At 41.5% G+C, this 16,514-nt stretch overlaps 1 long non-coding RNA gene across 1 annotated transcript; it reads left to right on the top strand.

Moving 5' to 3' along the window:
- The first annotated feature begins 3,867 nt into the window (after positions 1–3,867).
- On the top strand, positions 3,868–5,702 carry LOC139784987 (uncharacterized). Its single transcript, XR_011721747.1, has 2 exons — positions 3,868–4,077; positions 4,483–5,702. It is a non-coding gene; the product is annotated as an uncharacterized lncRNA (long non-coding RNA).
- Positions 5,703–16,514: the final 10,812 nt, after the last annotated feature.

Genomic DNA, 16,514 nt, shown 5'->3' with positions numbered 1-16,514 from the left:
CAGAAAATGTAACTTTCACCTTTCGAAAACACGTTTGCCCTCGTAAAAATCATAACACGGCAGGTAACCTGCCGAAACTCCGTTGGTCACATGGGTACTATAAGCAGCGTTTACAATGTTAATAGCAAGTTCGCACAATATACAGGTTCCGAGATATTTGATTAGACGTATTTACCCCGTAGACGTTTTAGCCCCGGTCTCCCCTATACCACTGTAAAGAGTGAACCTTTAGCTACAAAATTTATATAGGAAATTTTTGTCTACGTCGCTTTGTTTAACTGGTATAGAGCAAAAACGACAACAGTGGAAAAATTGAAATCTCAAAAATGCCGGGGTATAACAGTCTGCACTGCATTTTCAATATATATACGTACATCTAATTCTAAAAAATAATAGGATACATGCAATAATTGTTTTTTAAGAGAAAAATATAAAAAATTATTTAAAATTTTTATGCGAAACATTATTAAAAAATAGTTACGAGGGTTCCTCTTTCCGCAGAAGTCACTCGCCCGACTTGTTTCACTCCTCGACGTCCGATGACTCTATTCGGTGTCTGAACGGTTGTAATTCCCGTCTCATCCATATTCCATATGCAGTGAGCCCAAAAATGCCTTGGAAATGCACCCGGACTGCTTACTGACCGATTAGCCCCAAACACAAGTTTCAGGTTTGATCGCCCACGAAATATTAGACATCAACGATAATGAAAAAACTACACTGGATTCGTGTTCAGCATGCATTACTCTTTATAATCACGTACCTCGAGATTTGGAGAGCAAATATTATTGCAGATATTACAAAATTTCCACGCGCAGAAAATGTAACTTTCACCTTTCGAAAACACGTTTGCCCTCGTAAAAATCATAACACGGCAGGTAACCTGCCGAAACTCCGTTGGTCACATGGGTACTATAAGCAGCGTTTACAATGTTAATAGCGAGTTCGCACAATATACAGGTTCCGAGATATTTGATTAGACGTATTTACCCCGTAGACGTTTTAGCCCCGGTCTCCCCTACAAATTATTCAATATGTTATTATTATATTTTGATTAAAATCGAATGTTTTTTTATTTTACTTCCTCTTAGAAAAGTTTTGTTTTGACTAATTTTGACTAGCAAGACAGTTTAATTTTTTTAAAATTCTTAAGATTTTGGACTGAAGTTCGGACGAAACTAATATAAGACTCCCTTTAATCATGATTTTTGAATTAAACAGAAATTCTGTGCAAAGATTAACGAGACATTAATCGATATCGGGCCTGAATTTGGTGAGAATCGATGGAGGAGTTCACCTTTTTAAAATTGGTTGATATTTTGGTGGAGTGGTTAATAAATTTTAAACAGATTTAAACTAATTTTGAGCGGATAAGCTAGTGTATATAGTACTAAAAAAAATTAAAGTTGAGCATAGGCCTAGTTTTGGAGATACGGGGAGTCAAAGTGGCCAAATTCCCAATCTTTGATAGTAGTGGTATTTTGAATAGAATTAGTCTGAATGATTCTCTGACCACTGTACTAAAAATCCATCCCCTCTATCCCTGTTACTTAATTTTTTAAAAGATAAAACTACCCCCAAAAGAAGTTTTTGCTGAATTTCTGGAAAACGGATAGATACGAAAAAATGTTTCAAATGAAAGTTGTTTGTCTAGGAATTCTGCACAAAAAAGGTCTCTTTAATTTTTTTCGTAGGACTCACTCTTTGGCCGAAAACCGTACCTGAAGAAAGATAATTTTTAAAAATAAAGGGAATTTCCTCTTAAGAAACTATCATCACAAAAATAAGTGTCAATATATTTTAAAATATAATTGTAGAAAGATTTTAGTTATCTTAAGTATTGCAAACTGTGATTATATGGTGTACACAACTGTGTTTTACACCGTATGTAATATTTAAAGTATCTTGATATAAAATACTTAAAGGAGCTAGAAATTGACAGAAATTGACAACTATACCTTAAGAGGAAATACCCTTTATTTTTAAAAATTATCTTTTTTTAGGTGCGGTTTCCGGTCAAAGAGTGCGTCTTACGAAAAAAATAAAAGAAACCTTTTTGTGCAGAATTCCTAGACAAACAACTTTTATTTGAAACATTGGTAAACCTGGCGTTAAGGGGACCCACCTCCGATGACCTTGAATTTGACATATATTGTCAAGGACACCCTCCCGAGTAACATGCAAGTGATTTTAGTCGGGGGTCGCTTTTTATTAAAAAGTTATTAACAAATAAAGTTTGAAAAATATAGCAGCTATTTTGAGTATTGGAAGGCATAAATGACTAATATATATGTTGAAATAGTTCACGCATACACTTTTCACGCGAGACGAGTTGTCACAGGTCTGTGTCTGAAATATATGAAGAATTTCAAACGTAAACAAACAGGGACTGCCGCACTTACCACGCGAAACGAGAAGCCACATGGGTTCGTGGCGCGCTTTACAAGCTCGTTTATTGTATATCGCCACAAATATTCACACAGATGATCGACTAACTTATCTTGTTTAATACCACCTCTATCTGAACGAGTTTGTAAAGCGCGCCACGAACCCATGTGGCTTCTCGTTTCGCGTGGTAAGTGCGGCAGTCCCTGTTTGTTTACGTTTGAAATTCTTCATATATTTCCGACAAAGAATATTTTCGTTAAAGCAGGGCACACACACACGTGTGTATGCCCTGGTTTATAAAAGTTGTGATTTTCGTTAAAGCAGGGCACACACACACGTGTGTATGCCCTGCTTTATAGAAGTTGTGATTTTCGTTAAAGCAGGGCACACACACACGTGTGTATGCCCTGCTTTATAGAAATTGTGATTTTCGTTAAAGCAGGGCACACACACACACACGTGTGTATGCCCTGCTTTATAAAAGTTGTGATTTTCGTTAAAGCAGGGCACACACACGTGTGTATGGGCACAATTGACGTATTATTTATGTGTGTGTGCATAAACAGTACACACGTAAGCGAGGGAGGGGCTACCGCACCTCCCCCGAAAACAGGGGGGGGTGGGGTGAACCTAGGTCCGCGTGGAAAGTGTATGCGTGAACTATTTCAACATATATATTAGTCATTTATGCCTTCCAATACTCAAAATAGCTGCTATATTTTTCAAACATTTTTTGTTTATAACTTTTTAATAAAAAGCGACCCCCGACTAAAATCACTTGTATGTTACTCGGGAGGGTGTCCTTGACAATATATGTCAAATTCAAGGTCATCGGAGGTGGGTCCCCTTAACGTCAGGTTTACCGAAACATTTTTTCGTATCTCTATCCGTTTTCCAGAAATTCAGCAAAAAGTTCTTTTGGGGGTAGTTTCACCCCTTTAAAAAATTAAGTAACAGGAGGGGAGGGGGTGATTTAAAGTACGGTGGTCAGAGAATCATTCAGATTAATTCTATTCAAAATACGACTATTGTCAAAGAAGTTTTAACATCCTTTTTGTGTCTATTGTACTTGGATAATATTGGGAATTTGGCCACTTTGACTCCCCATATCTCCAAAACTAGGCCTATGCTCAACTTTAATTTTTTTTTAGATTAATGTTCCATCATGTAGCATCGTTTGGCATACAATTCGATTCGAATTTCAAGGGCTACCAAAATAGGCTAAAAATGTCCGATTTTGGGGTCACTCTTTCTTGAAAATGATGACATGTATGACACGACTTACATTGAAATCATATGTCCTTCTTCAAACCAAACAACTTTCGTCTGAGGCATTTTTTCTAGAATCACAAATGAAAAAGTTTTTGGGAGTGATTGATTAAAATGTGACATTCTATGTATAGAATATATATGCAGATAATAGAATCTATTATCTGTATATAATATATATATATATATATATTGTATATATGTACAGTCGTTCACGGAAAGGTTGCAACACTTTTTTTTGGATGGGTTTTGGAACGCACGAATATTTAGAGACTGCGAGCCACTGCGTCTAGGGAGCTGCCGTGACGGGCCGTGACCAGCAGTGAGCTGTAGTGAGAGGTTAAGACAGCTGTCAAAAGAGCATATACAGGGTGTGTATACACAGCAAAAGACATCTTACAGCGTAACATCTGATAACAGGTAGGAACAAGACATCTTAAATAACGTATACTTTTTACGATATTTTAATTTAAATAAATAAATAAATAAATAAATAAATAAATAAATAAATAATTAAATAAATAAATAAATCTATTTAAATTAAAATATTTAAATTAAAAAATAGAGTAATTCCAATAACTTTCAAGTCTTAAATTATTTCTCTTACATATTTCGCGACGTTTGATAAGTCTATCTAGTTAAGATATAATATGAGCTAAACGATTTGTTATATATTTCTATACGTTGTAGAATTTTGCCAAAGGACTGGAATAAGAGAAAATTTTATTTTGCAATAAATATTCTAATATATTTATAATTATAAGTCAGATATGATTTGCTTTACAAAGATGCAGACTGTAGTAATCATCATATATATTCTTGCAGATAATATAAAGAAACGAGGAACTGTCTCCTTGCGCAAGTATATGGCACACTCTTCTGCGTGTTCACAAGTGGATGAGCATGAGTGGATAACATCTATTCATGGCTTCCGTGAACCATTTCCAAGGAAAGTCCCACGCCCACCTGCAGGTTGAACGATAAATAAATATATCATTCAGAATAAAACACGAAAATTCGTTAGCCTAACTGGCAATAATTTTAATATTAATACAACAACGTTTCGACCTCTACTTTGGGTCCTTATCAAGTTATAAGTTATTTAGCAATGATTTAATTGCGCGTCAGGTTTTGAATCTAATGTTCGCTATGTTATACTTCCTGACCACATAGTTTAACGATGATAATAAGATTCAAAACCTGACGCGCAATTAAATCATTGCTAAATAACTTATAACTTGATAAGGACCCAAAGTAGAGGTCGAAACGTTGTTGTATTAATATTAAAATTATTGCCAGTTAGGCCGACGAATTTTCGTGTTTTATTATTTTATCACTGGCGAAGAATTATTTTATGGATTATTCAGAATGTTTTTTCTAACGAACAATTGTCCAAGGTGAATAGATTCGCAGAAACTTATTTCAATCAAAATCCAAACACTTTGTCAAGCATTATAAAGCTGATAGAAAAGCGTAAAAATAATCTTAAAGAGGCCGTACTTATATTTTACAAACCGATTTGGGAGAAATGAAAGTGACCAATTGATCTGATCAATCAAAAATATCAAATGTGACGCAAGACATATAATTATCTGCATAATTTTTCAAATAATATTATGTTTATTTATTATTACCGTTTTGTAAATAACATTGTATTCAGTTTTAATTATTTCTAATACGTCTTAATATTTTTCGAGTTCAACGAGTTCTGAGCTGAGCGTTGAATGGCGGCCGAAGAGGACGACCACGACGGCTCGCGCCGCCACGGAAGCCTCGCAGCAAGGAAGATCCGCGGGAGGCCAAGGCACGGGACCGAGCTCAGATCCCCGAGACTGGCGCGAGAACGCCGATCGGTTCACCTCGCCCAGGCCCGGCACGTGAAATAATGGCGTCGCTTTTTAATATTTAGTATTTTATTAATAGACTGGAAGTTACTGATAAAATTATCTACGACATATTACTGTTGTGTAATTAACAAATAATTTATATAGTATTATAGATTTGATGAATTTATCTGTAGAATAAACATTGTATTTTCTGTTGAATCTTCAAAATTTAATATTATTCGACAATCATCTGCATTCTCCGACACCACTGCACAACTAAATATCTCTTCCAGTCTTCCTGAACGCCGGAAAATTAAATACAGTATCCAAAGTATTAAATCTAATTATAATATCGATATCCTTTTGTTGCTGTAATCGAATTTCCTGCGACTGGCGAACAATGTTCGGTGGCGGACTGCAAATTGTTGGACTTCTTGCCGTTTGTGTGCGAGCATTGTCAGGCCACCTTCTGCAAAGAGCATTTCAATATGGTATCGCACGAGTGTTTAAAAACGGAGACCGCAAAATTCGTTATGTAGGACAATCGGCAAGCTTCCTGTGCTCTAAGGAATCTTGCAAGGATGCGTCGTTGATCGAGATGCCTTGTATCAAGTGTAAGCGGCATTTTTGCGTGGCGCACAGGCATCACGGAGCTGAGTGAAACGGAGAAGACACAGAAACTGAAGAAATGGCAGATACCAAAGAAACAATTTGCAGAAGCAAAAGCTATAGTGGATCAACAAATCGCGGACAGTTTGAGGAAATCCAAATATACAACACTGGCAAATAAAGTACTATTACATGTTATATATAAAACAGAAAATATATGTTTTAACGGAAAACGTGAGCATAGATGTGTATTATACAAAGAGTGACCGCAAAAATAGCCTCTTTTTTCACCCTTGAATTTAGACTTCTACTTACAAGTACTAAATGATAGTCTATAATGAGTCATGAATTCTCAGAAAGTTTCAGATTTAGCTGGCTTTTTATTTTCAAGATATGGAGGGTCAAAGTTGTTGATTTCACCAACTTCACAGGCCCACAAAAAGAGAAAAGTTGTCTACGCCATGGACTAGACCATGGTATTCCCATGTATTTTCGCCTGCTGAAACCGAATATGACCTCAGTTTTGCCCCTACACGTCAGGATTTTTTTCTACAGCCAAAAACAAGGTATTTTGCCCCTACAAAACAATCTTGCGATAACAAAACGATTCAGCAAGTATTTGCGAGGGGACGCAGTTTCCTTTAATTGTTATTAATTTTTTATTAACCATTTATTCTCTCGCGGTCGATAACAAAGAAGGATTCTCTCCAAATTTTTAGGAAATTACGTTCTTGTGATAACAAAACGATTCAGCAAGTATCTACGACAAGACGCGGTTTCCTTTAATTGTTATTATATTTTTATTAATAATTTATTCTGCAGCGACCGATAGCAAAGAACGATTCTCTCGTCTTGTCGCAAATACTTGCTGAATCGTTTTGTTATCGCAAGAACGTGATTGCCTAAAAATTTGGAGAAAATCGCTCTTTGCTGTCGACCGCTAGAGAATAAATGGTTAATAAAAAATTAATAACAATTAATACGCTCCATTATCAGACATAAACAGACATAATGAACATCATTATGCGGAGGAAAATCCTCATTGCCGAAAGGAAACACACATCCAGGTCCAATTCCATATTAATGTCTGGATGGGAATTTTAGATAATCAAGTTATCGGGCCGTATTTCTTTCCGGAAAATATTAACGTCACAGCAGAAATTTATTCCGCTTTCCTGGAGGAAACATTACCTAATTTATTAGAAGATGTTCCATTGGCTGTATTACCAAATATTATCTTTCAACAAGATGGCCATCCTGCTCATACATCCCTTCTCGCTCGTAATATACTAAATCAAAGATTTCCTAACAGATGGATAGGCATCCATAGCACTCTGAATAAATGGCCCCCACGCTCTCCTGACCTCTAACACCTCTATTTATATTACTGATTACTGATGATTTGTTTAATCTCTGCGCTTTCGACAAATTTTCATCAGACATACGAGACATTAACTTAAATTATGCAAAACGTTCAATTTTAATAGACTTCAACATTGATCGGTTAAAACAGAAGCCAAAGTGACAAGGTATGAAAATACATTTTATAAAGTAAACGTGACAAACAAGGGATGCCTTATTTTTCTCTTACCAAGAAAGCTGGATCATAGTCGATCATAGTTATTATACATTGTTATTTTATTATTTCAATTATTTTATTTTGCACGGAACGAAATATTTCATACAAAAATTAATATAAATTATATATATACGATATATACGATATATATATATATATATATATATATATATATATATAAATAATCTGAAATAAATGTTATTATGCATCGTTATTTATAACGATAAAAACAATTATCAGCGGATCTTGTGTCTAACAACATTTATTTCAGAATATTAATATTTCATCATTAACCCTTAAATGCAACCCGGGGTCCAGCGGACCCCAGACCCTTTAGAATGATATATTTTCAAATGTTCCCGTCAAAAATGGAGCTCATATTTATTATTTTTTATTTTTTTGATTTTGGAGCCAATATTTTAACTGTTGGCGATCTTAATTTTTTATACTATGTTGAAATTGAAATTTTAACAATATAAGCATTTTATTCTCTTTTCTAAGCCTTGAACAACATTGAAAATAATTTTCATAACTAAATATCAAAAAATCAATAAGTAAGGAGACATTTTTCATGCTGGGGTCTTTTAGACCCCATGTGTCATTTACGAGATTCTTGAGAGGTGTGGCATTTAAGGGTTAACATTAATAACACAGGCACACAAAAAAAAAGTGTCTTGGCCGAGACACAACACTAGTGTATTCCCATGTACTTTTTTCCGCTGAATCCGAATCCGAAGTCAGAATTGTCAGATTGGCTAAAATTTATGAAATAACCACAAAAAATGCTCAAAAATACAAATTAAAGGCAAAAAAAATTGTTTTTTTGTGGTTATCTCATAAATTTTAGCCAATCTGACAATTCTGACTTCGGATTCGGATTCAACGGGAAAAAGTACATGGGAATACACTAGTGTAGTGTCTCGGCCAAGACACTTTTTTTTGTGTGCCTGTGTAATTAATTCAATATACTGATGCTAATGTTACGTCCAACCCCGGGATTAGGATAAGAAAATCTGGGAAGCGAAGGAAAAGCTAACCAGGGGGATCGGGGTAAGGAAGGACGCAACTCGAAGCTTAAGAATACTGCTCGCAGGTACGCGCTCTGCGGCGCGTGGCGCGAGCCCGAACACACTTTTATGACTCAGGAAGGGTCAACGTTCGTAGGGACGCTAGAACGCCTTCCGTGAGCGGTGCGATCGTCGGTCCTCTTTCGAGTCAAGGAATTTAATCCCTTTAACTCGGGATCGGACCTCGTGCAATTTCGAGAGGGAGATAGTGGTGGGTGAGGTCTTAAGTGATAAATAAATGGAAATTTATATTTAATATAAGTAAAACATTTATTATAAATTTAAGTTAAGTAACTGTCGAAATTACAATTGATGAGAACTAGGCAAAAACGGTAGATTGAAAGCATTTTACAATGGAAGTGTATGTTTAAGGTATATGTATGTACTTCTCGCGGGTGTTACATAAGTGCGGGGGTGATCGGGCAAGATTTCTAAGGGGATACCTACTTGAAAATACACATCCTGCCTGCTATTATTACAGTTAGTTTTAGGATTGAAGTTACATGAATCTACTGTGTGTGTGCGTGTGTATGTTAATCGATGAAGTAAAGCATATGAAAATTGTAATAAGTAAAACCTAATTATATAGCTATCAATCTAAGGTTACGATCTCAGGATCGCCTACTTGCTCAAGGTCGAGAGTCGAGGCGGTGGACGGGGCCGGAGACGGAGTTCGGGAAGAGGAGGGGGAGTCGGGAGGTTCGAGGAGGGCGACCGGATCGCGGTTGACGGGGACCACGCGAAATGGGGCCACCCGACAAACCGGACGATAAGGTGCGGGGGAAAACCGAGATGGGAGGATAATGGGGCGAGATTGTATGACGGGGCGACGCTGTTGTGAGGAACAGGGTTCCTCTGAGAAGGCTGGTAGGGGCGGTGGAGTGGCGAGACGCGAAGCACCGGGCTGTGTGGGACAAGGTTCTTCTGGTTCCCTGCGGGCCCGTTTGTGGCGACGTCTCCCGTGTTTCGCGGCGTTTCGCGACTTCTTATTGGTGGGACCGGCCGAATCCATACTTGTCGGTGATCGAATAGCTGGTTCTTTGAAATCGCTGGCTCTCCTTGGGTGCTGTGGATAGGCTCTAGTTGGCACTCGATGGGTTTAAGTTCACGCACAGAATTTAACTTGAACTCAAGATGAGATTTGAATCTGGCGCAGTAAATTGAAAGGAGGCGACGAGATGATCTGGCTGAAGAGGAGCTGCGCAAGAGAGCAAGTCCTGCGATGTCGCGATTTATATAGGAAAGTTCTAAGGATGGGAAGGGTGAATTGCGTGTGGGATGTGTCAGGTTTTCAGTTTGGGAACTTCTGGTTGGCGGGATGTTTCTAATTTTTGTCTGAAGGATTTCTTATTGGGTGGGATGGTCTTCACCCAAGAGCTGGATTCTTAAGTTTTCGCCTATCCTAGAAAGCTAGAGACGGTTGTCGATTTTTCCGGGTGTTCATTGGTGAGTCCCCTCGTAAGGCCCCCACTGTCTTGCTGGGGGTGCAACCCATCGTTTCCTCCAGTGACTCATCTGTTTTTCGACTATCGCCGATTTCTCTTTTATTAGGGTCCCTTATTTATCTCGCGACCCTGCTCGAATTACCGACAGACGACGCATATGCCTCCAATCTCAAGTGCAGTTTTATTGCAGTTTTATTGCTAAGTGCAAACAGAAACTTCCGCCACGTGCTCTTACAAGATTTCCAAAAGCACGTTTTAGATCTCGTTTCTGTTTGTCGGAACATTGCGCGGGAAATCTGAGCTAGTCGCACAATACAGTACAGATCCCCATCAACCCCTGTCTGGAATTAAGGCCCCTTTTACGCGTCGTGTCGCCGGGTTTATAGTTATGGGCCCGATAAGGTTGCTGAGAATCTGGTCACCATACGCCCCGTCTGTCACCAATTCGTAATCTGGAGGGTTGGTTTCATTTGATCATAAAAAAAGGAATGTGAGGAGATCTAAACTCACTCCCCGATCGACAACCGTCCGTGCTCGGTTTGTGTATCCTAATCTTAAGGGCCACTCTTAGCCGCACAAGAATTCCCGCGAAAAAGGGAAATCGTGGAGTCTGCAGGACGTAACACTAATAAGCATCTTTATGTAAATAATGCTACTGAATCTCATATAAATCTACAAGAAATTTATTACTGAAAAGTATTCATTAAATATTATGATAATTTGCCTTATATAAACTATTCATTAACATCATATTTAAAATGTATATTTTATACTAATAAACCTCTTGTTTATGAGATTAAGATTAAGATTTTTAAGATGCAGCAGCATCAATTATATAAAGAATTATATAATGCTCATTAGTATTGATATATTAAATTGATTATTAATTTAATGATAAATTATTTATTAATTAAACAAAATGAATATTGTAAGATTTGTTAATGGTGATTTCTGCCATTATTTAAACTTACATTGAATGAAATTTATTAGCCGACTTATAATTTAAATTTGCACACATATGCTAATTGCTGACTTTTGTCCTGTGCATAAACATTGTGTGCAAAAAATAATTTAAGTAATAAAATTATAATATATAATGATTATAATGGTCTATGGTACGAGCTTTTTTCGTAAGAGAGAAGATGTCTTTCGTTTTCTTAATAAAATTTATTTCATAACCTGTATTGTCATCTCGACTTCTGTTTTAACGTTACTGCTACGAAAATCCGTCACAATTGTATTGCAACTTCGGGCGCTAAAAAGTTTATTTTATTGTAAAAAAGATATGCGAGTGATTATAGGTGATGCACCGAAGTCAACGCAATTGTGAACGACCATGCGCGCCTGCTCGAATGGGCAACCCGCCGTACCGCTCTGTATCGTCTTGATACACCCTGTACGGGCCGGAAGCACGAGTAGAGGCTCGCTGACGGATAACTGCAACATTTGGGGGCACCCTGTGCCCAGGCCTCTCGCGGGCGGCTGGCGAGGGGGGGGGGGCGGGATCGAGACTCTCGGTCGGATCCGCTCCCCCGTCTAGCTTAGCGCGCGGGAGGTGAATGGTGGGGTGTTCCCGTATCCTAAGTCCGTCAGCGAGTGACATGGGGCGTTGGTGCGGAGGTCACCTCGGCCGACGACCCCGGACCTTATGCTGGTCCCCCCGTCGGGAGGGATGGTGGAGGGGTTGCGGCCTCCTACATCCTGAACGGTGGGGGGATCGTCGTTCCCGTGCGTGGCGGCGCCCCCCGCGGTGCCCCCGCTGTCGGAGGCGGGGGACCCCCGAAAGCCCGCGGTGCGTTTGCCCCTTGATGGGCTGCGCCCGCGGGTAAGTAAGGGGCTGGGACCTGCCCCAGATGTTATGTTGAGGTATGTGTCGTCGCATTTTGAGATGCGTGTGTGTGTGTATGCATGCTCCGGAGATGGCCGAATCCGGCCGAGCGTCGAGTGCGAGTTCCGTTGCCGTGAGGCATACCGATAGTCAGTTAGTCAACAAGCGATTCGTTAGTAAGAAAGTCATGCTGGTCACGCTGTTATAATAAAATTGTATTTCCACTGAAAACCTTTTCTCCTTGCATCCAGCAGTATTAATCATCAACAGGTTATGGGCCCAGGCAACGTAACTGCCTAATATTGTTGGAAAGGAGAGAAGGTGTGGAAGATCGCGCGTGTCGAAGTCGCGACGAGCAGAGCGTGCGAGCCGGCGTAAACGGTACGGCCATTGTCATTGTCGTGCGCGCCAAGGCACGAAGGCCGAGTTTAAAAACCGGGAATCGCTGCGGATCGCGAGCATCGCGAGTTTCGTGTTTTCGTCGGAGCATTATTCGTGTGTCGAGTTTCGCGAGGCAAATCGTCGGTGGAAACATGCCGGACGAAGGATTGCTGAGGTCGGTGAAACGATTCGACGGAACGAATTTTCAAGCCTGGAAATTCCAAGTCACGGCTGTACTGGTGGCGAGCGAGATCTTCGACGTGGTCGATGGGACTCGAGCCAGGCCGGAGAACGAGGAAGGATATGAAGGGCGGATGAAAATCTGGATTAAGGATAACGCGAGGGCAACAGCGATCATTGCATCGGCAATGGAGGCCGAGCAAGTAACGAGTGTCATTGTGTGCAGTTCTGCGAAGGAAATGTGGGACAAGCTGAGTGCGGTACACGAGCAAAAATCGGCATCAAATGTGGGGACTCTAACTCAACGTTTCTATTCATACAGAATGGGACCAACGGATTCAGTGATTCAACACGTGTCAACGGTTCAGAATATGGCGAGACAATTAAAGGATCTTGGCGAGACGGTGTCAGACGCGGCGTTAATTGCGAAAATTCTGTCAAGTCTTACAGCCAAGTATAGTGTTTTGAAAACTGCGTGGGATAGTGTGGATCCGGCAAGGCAGACAGTATCGAATCTCCTTGAGCGTCTTATTCGTGAAGAGAATAGTTTAAGTGAGGAAGGTGAATCCGCGGGCGCATTATCGGTAACGAGGCGAGGAAATCCGAAGAGCGAGTCGCAGGCAAAGGACGAACAGAAGAAGAAGAAAACAAAGACAAGGAAAAACAAAAACATTGAATGTTTCCGTTGCCAGGAGAAAGGTCACTACGCAAGCCAGTGCCCACAAAAGAAGAGTCAGAGTGATCGTGATGACAAAGGACAGTCGAAAAGTAGTTGCGCGTTCGTGGTCGGGTCGCGCGAGACGAATGAAAGCGCGCAGACAGTGAGCAGTCGAGGTAAACAGCCGTCGGGTGGACAAATTCAGCAGCTGCTGAGTGTCAACAGGAAGGACGTCTGGATTACCGACAGTGGGGCTTCTGCTCATATCACTTACCGTCGAGACTGGATTGAAGATTTGCGTCCTTTGGCGGGAGAGAAGGTCACGTTGGGCGATGATGGCGAGTGCGAAGTTGTCGGTGTTGGAAAAGTTCGCATCGAGAAACTAGTGAACGGCGAATGGGAGTCCGGTATTATCGATGGTGTGCTCCTTGTTCCGCGAGTAACGAGAAATCTCTTTTCTGTCGGGGCGTGTACTGCGAAGGGTTTTCGCATCGGATTTGAGAACGGTGTTGTCGAAGTGTCGAGAGACGGGGTCATCGTGGCCACGGGGATTAAGCAGTCGAACAGTCTATTTCGCATGTTTTTTCGAGTGCCGGTGGTGCAACGAGAGACGAATGTTTTGTCGCTGGATCTTAAAGTGTGGCACGAACGTCTTGGACACATTCATAAGCGCGCCCTGTGTGATCTCGTGAAGAAAGGAGTCGTGGAAGGAGTCAGCGTTCGGAATGCTGAAGAATTCTTTTGCGAAGCGTGTCAGTTCGGCAAGTTACATAAGCTGCCATTCAGAAAAGCAGTCGAGAAGAGGTCGAGAAAGCCCGGCGAATTCATACACAGCGATGTGTGTGGTCCGGTGCCTGTGCAGTCAACTGGCGGAGCACGTTTCTATGTTCTCTTCAAAGACGACGCAACGAGTTTCCGGTATGTGTATTTCATACGTCATAAGGCTGATGTGTATGATCGCTTCAGAGAGTTCGAGCGGTTGATACACAACAAATTCGGGCGCACGATGAGTACGTTGCGCACCGACAATGGGCTGGAGTACCGGAATGCGAGGATGTCGGAGTATTTGAAGGAGAGAGGGATAACCTTGGAAACAACGGCACCATATACGCCTGAGCAAAACGGGCGGGCGGAGCGTGATAACAGGACGATCATCGAGTCAGCAAGGACAATGCTTCACGCGAAGCAGCTACCGGCGCATCTTTGGGCGGAAGCTACAGCCACGGCAGTGTACACGCTCAATCGAACGGGACAGTCGCAATCGGGCGGAAGTCAGACACCGTTCGAGCTGTGGACCGGCAGGAAGCCGAATCTCGGGCATATGAGGGTGTTTGGTTCGGACGCGTACGCGTATGTGCCAAAACTGAAGACAACGAAGTTCGAGGCGCGAGCTAAAAAGTTGATCCTCGTAGGATACGACAGCGAGTCGACAAACTACAGGTTGTATGATCCCGAAAATAATACAGTATCTGTCTGTAGGCACGTGAGCTTCAATGAGAAGTCGAGCGGATTTGGAAATGTACCGACGTCCGAGGTGCAGATATTTGTTCCGTTGTCGAGCGGTGACAGAAAGCCGGAGGAAGTCAGTGACGAAGATGCAGCTGAAGCCGATGCCGAGGATGCCGAGAACGAAGAGGATGGAGCTGTTGCCGATAATGAAGACGCGCATGAGGGCGAGGCGACCGAGGCGACTGCAAGTGCCGAGCCCGGGTTGAGAACGACGCCTCGTGTGTTGCGGGATCGCGCGACATTGCGCTTGCCGCGGAGATTCGAGGTGAATCTCGCCGAATACAACATTCCGTCTACGTACGAGGAAGCCGTGTCGTGTCCAGAAGCTGCTCAGTGGATCGAGGCGATCGAGGATGAGCTGCAGGCGCACAAGGAGAACGGGACGTGGAAGTTGGTGCCGCGAGTACCAGGAAGAAAGTTAATAGATTCCAAGTGGGTCTTCAAGGTGTTGAGAGACACCGAAGGAAAAGTACTGCGTTTCAAGGCGCGTTTATGCGCGAGAGGATTTCTACAGCGGCACGGAGTGGACTACTCCGAAACGTTCTCACCTGTAGTCAGATATGATTCAATTCGAGTCTTGTTGGCGATCATCACCGAGGAGGACCTTGATGTCGTGCAATTCGATGTTCGCACGGCGTTTCTCCATGGAGACCTGGAGGAAGACATACAGATGGAGATTCCAACGGGGCTGAGGATCGACGAGATAGACGGAAGACAAGAAAGTGTTGTGTGTCAGATTTTGAAGTCCTTATATGGGCTTAAACAAGCACCACGTTGCTGGAATGTGAAGTTCGTGGGTTTTCTAAAGCGATTCAATTTACGAGAGTCGGATGCCGATAAGTGCGTGTTTTACGGCGTGTATAAGAACTATATAGTGTATCTTGCGCTTTTTGTGGACGATGGTATAATTGCCTCAAAGTCGTCAAAAGTAATCGCAGAGATTGTAAACATACTGAGCACCTCGTTCGAGATCACTCTCGGGGATTGTAGTTGTTTTGTCGGTATTCAGATCGAGCGGGATCGCGAAAAGAAGTCGATGTTCGTGCATCAGACGGCGTATGCAAAGAAAGTAATTGAAAAATTCGGTATGAATAATTCGAAAGGGGTTTCCGTACCGGCGGACTCACATGTTATTCTACATCCGGTCGAGTCAGGAGAAAAAGGGCAAAACGTGCCTTATCGAGAGGCTGTAGGATCTTTAATGTTCCTTGCGATAGTGACGCGCCCGGATATTGCGTATTCAGTTAATCTAGTAAGCAAGTTTTTGAACAATCATGACGATAGTCATTGGCGTGCAGTAAAGCGAATTTTCTCATATTTGGTCGGGTCTGTTAGTATGGGAATAGAATATCGAGCAAAGGGGTCGAAGATCGAGCTAGTGGGGTATTCCGATGCTGATTTCGCGAGCGACGTAGAGACACGTAGATCAACGACGGGATATGCTTTTTGTATGGCCAATGGTATTGTCACGTGGGCATCTCAGCGCCAAAAGCTTGTGTCATTAAGCACAACCGAATCGGAATACATTGCAGCTGCAACTGCGTCGAAAGAAGCCGTATGGCTGCGTACTTTGTTAGCAGATATTGGGCATCACTGCGTTGAGCCTACCGTATTACACATTGATAATCAGAGTGCAATCCGTCTTGTGCGAAATCCAGAATTCCACAAGCGGACCAAACATATAGATGTTAAGTACCACTATATTCGCGAAAGAGTCGAGAGTCGAGAGATTAGCGTGGCGTTCGTGCCAACCGAAGCTCAGTTAGCGGATGTTT

Source organism: Temnothorax nylanderi, unplaced genomic scaffold, assembly GCF_030848795.1.
Source record: "Temnothorax nylanderi isolate EJ_2023f unplaced genomic scaffold, tnyl_v1.0 TNYL_tig0719_pilon, whole genome shotgun sequence".
NCBI classification, from domain to species: domain Eukaryota; kingdom Metazoa; phylum Arthropoda; class Insecta; order Hymenoptera; family Formicidae; genus Temnothorax; species Temnothorax nylanderi.
Note: the sequence above shows the minus strand (reverse complement) of the source record. Positions and strands in the feature narration are given on the sequence as shown.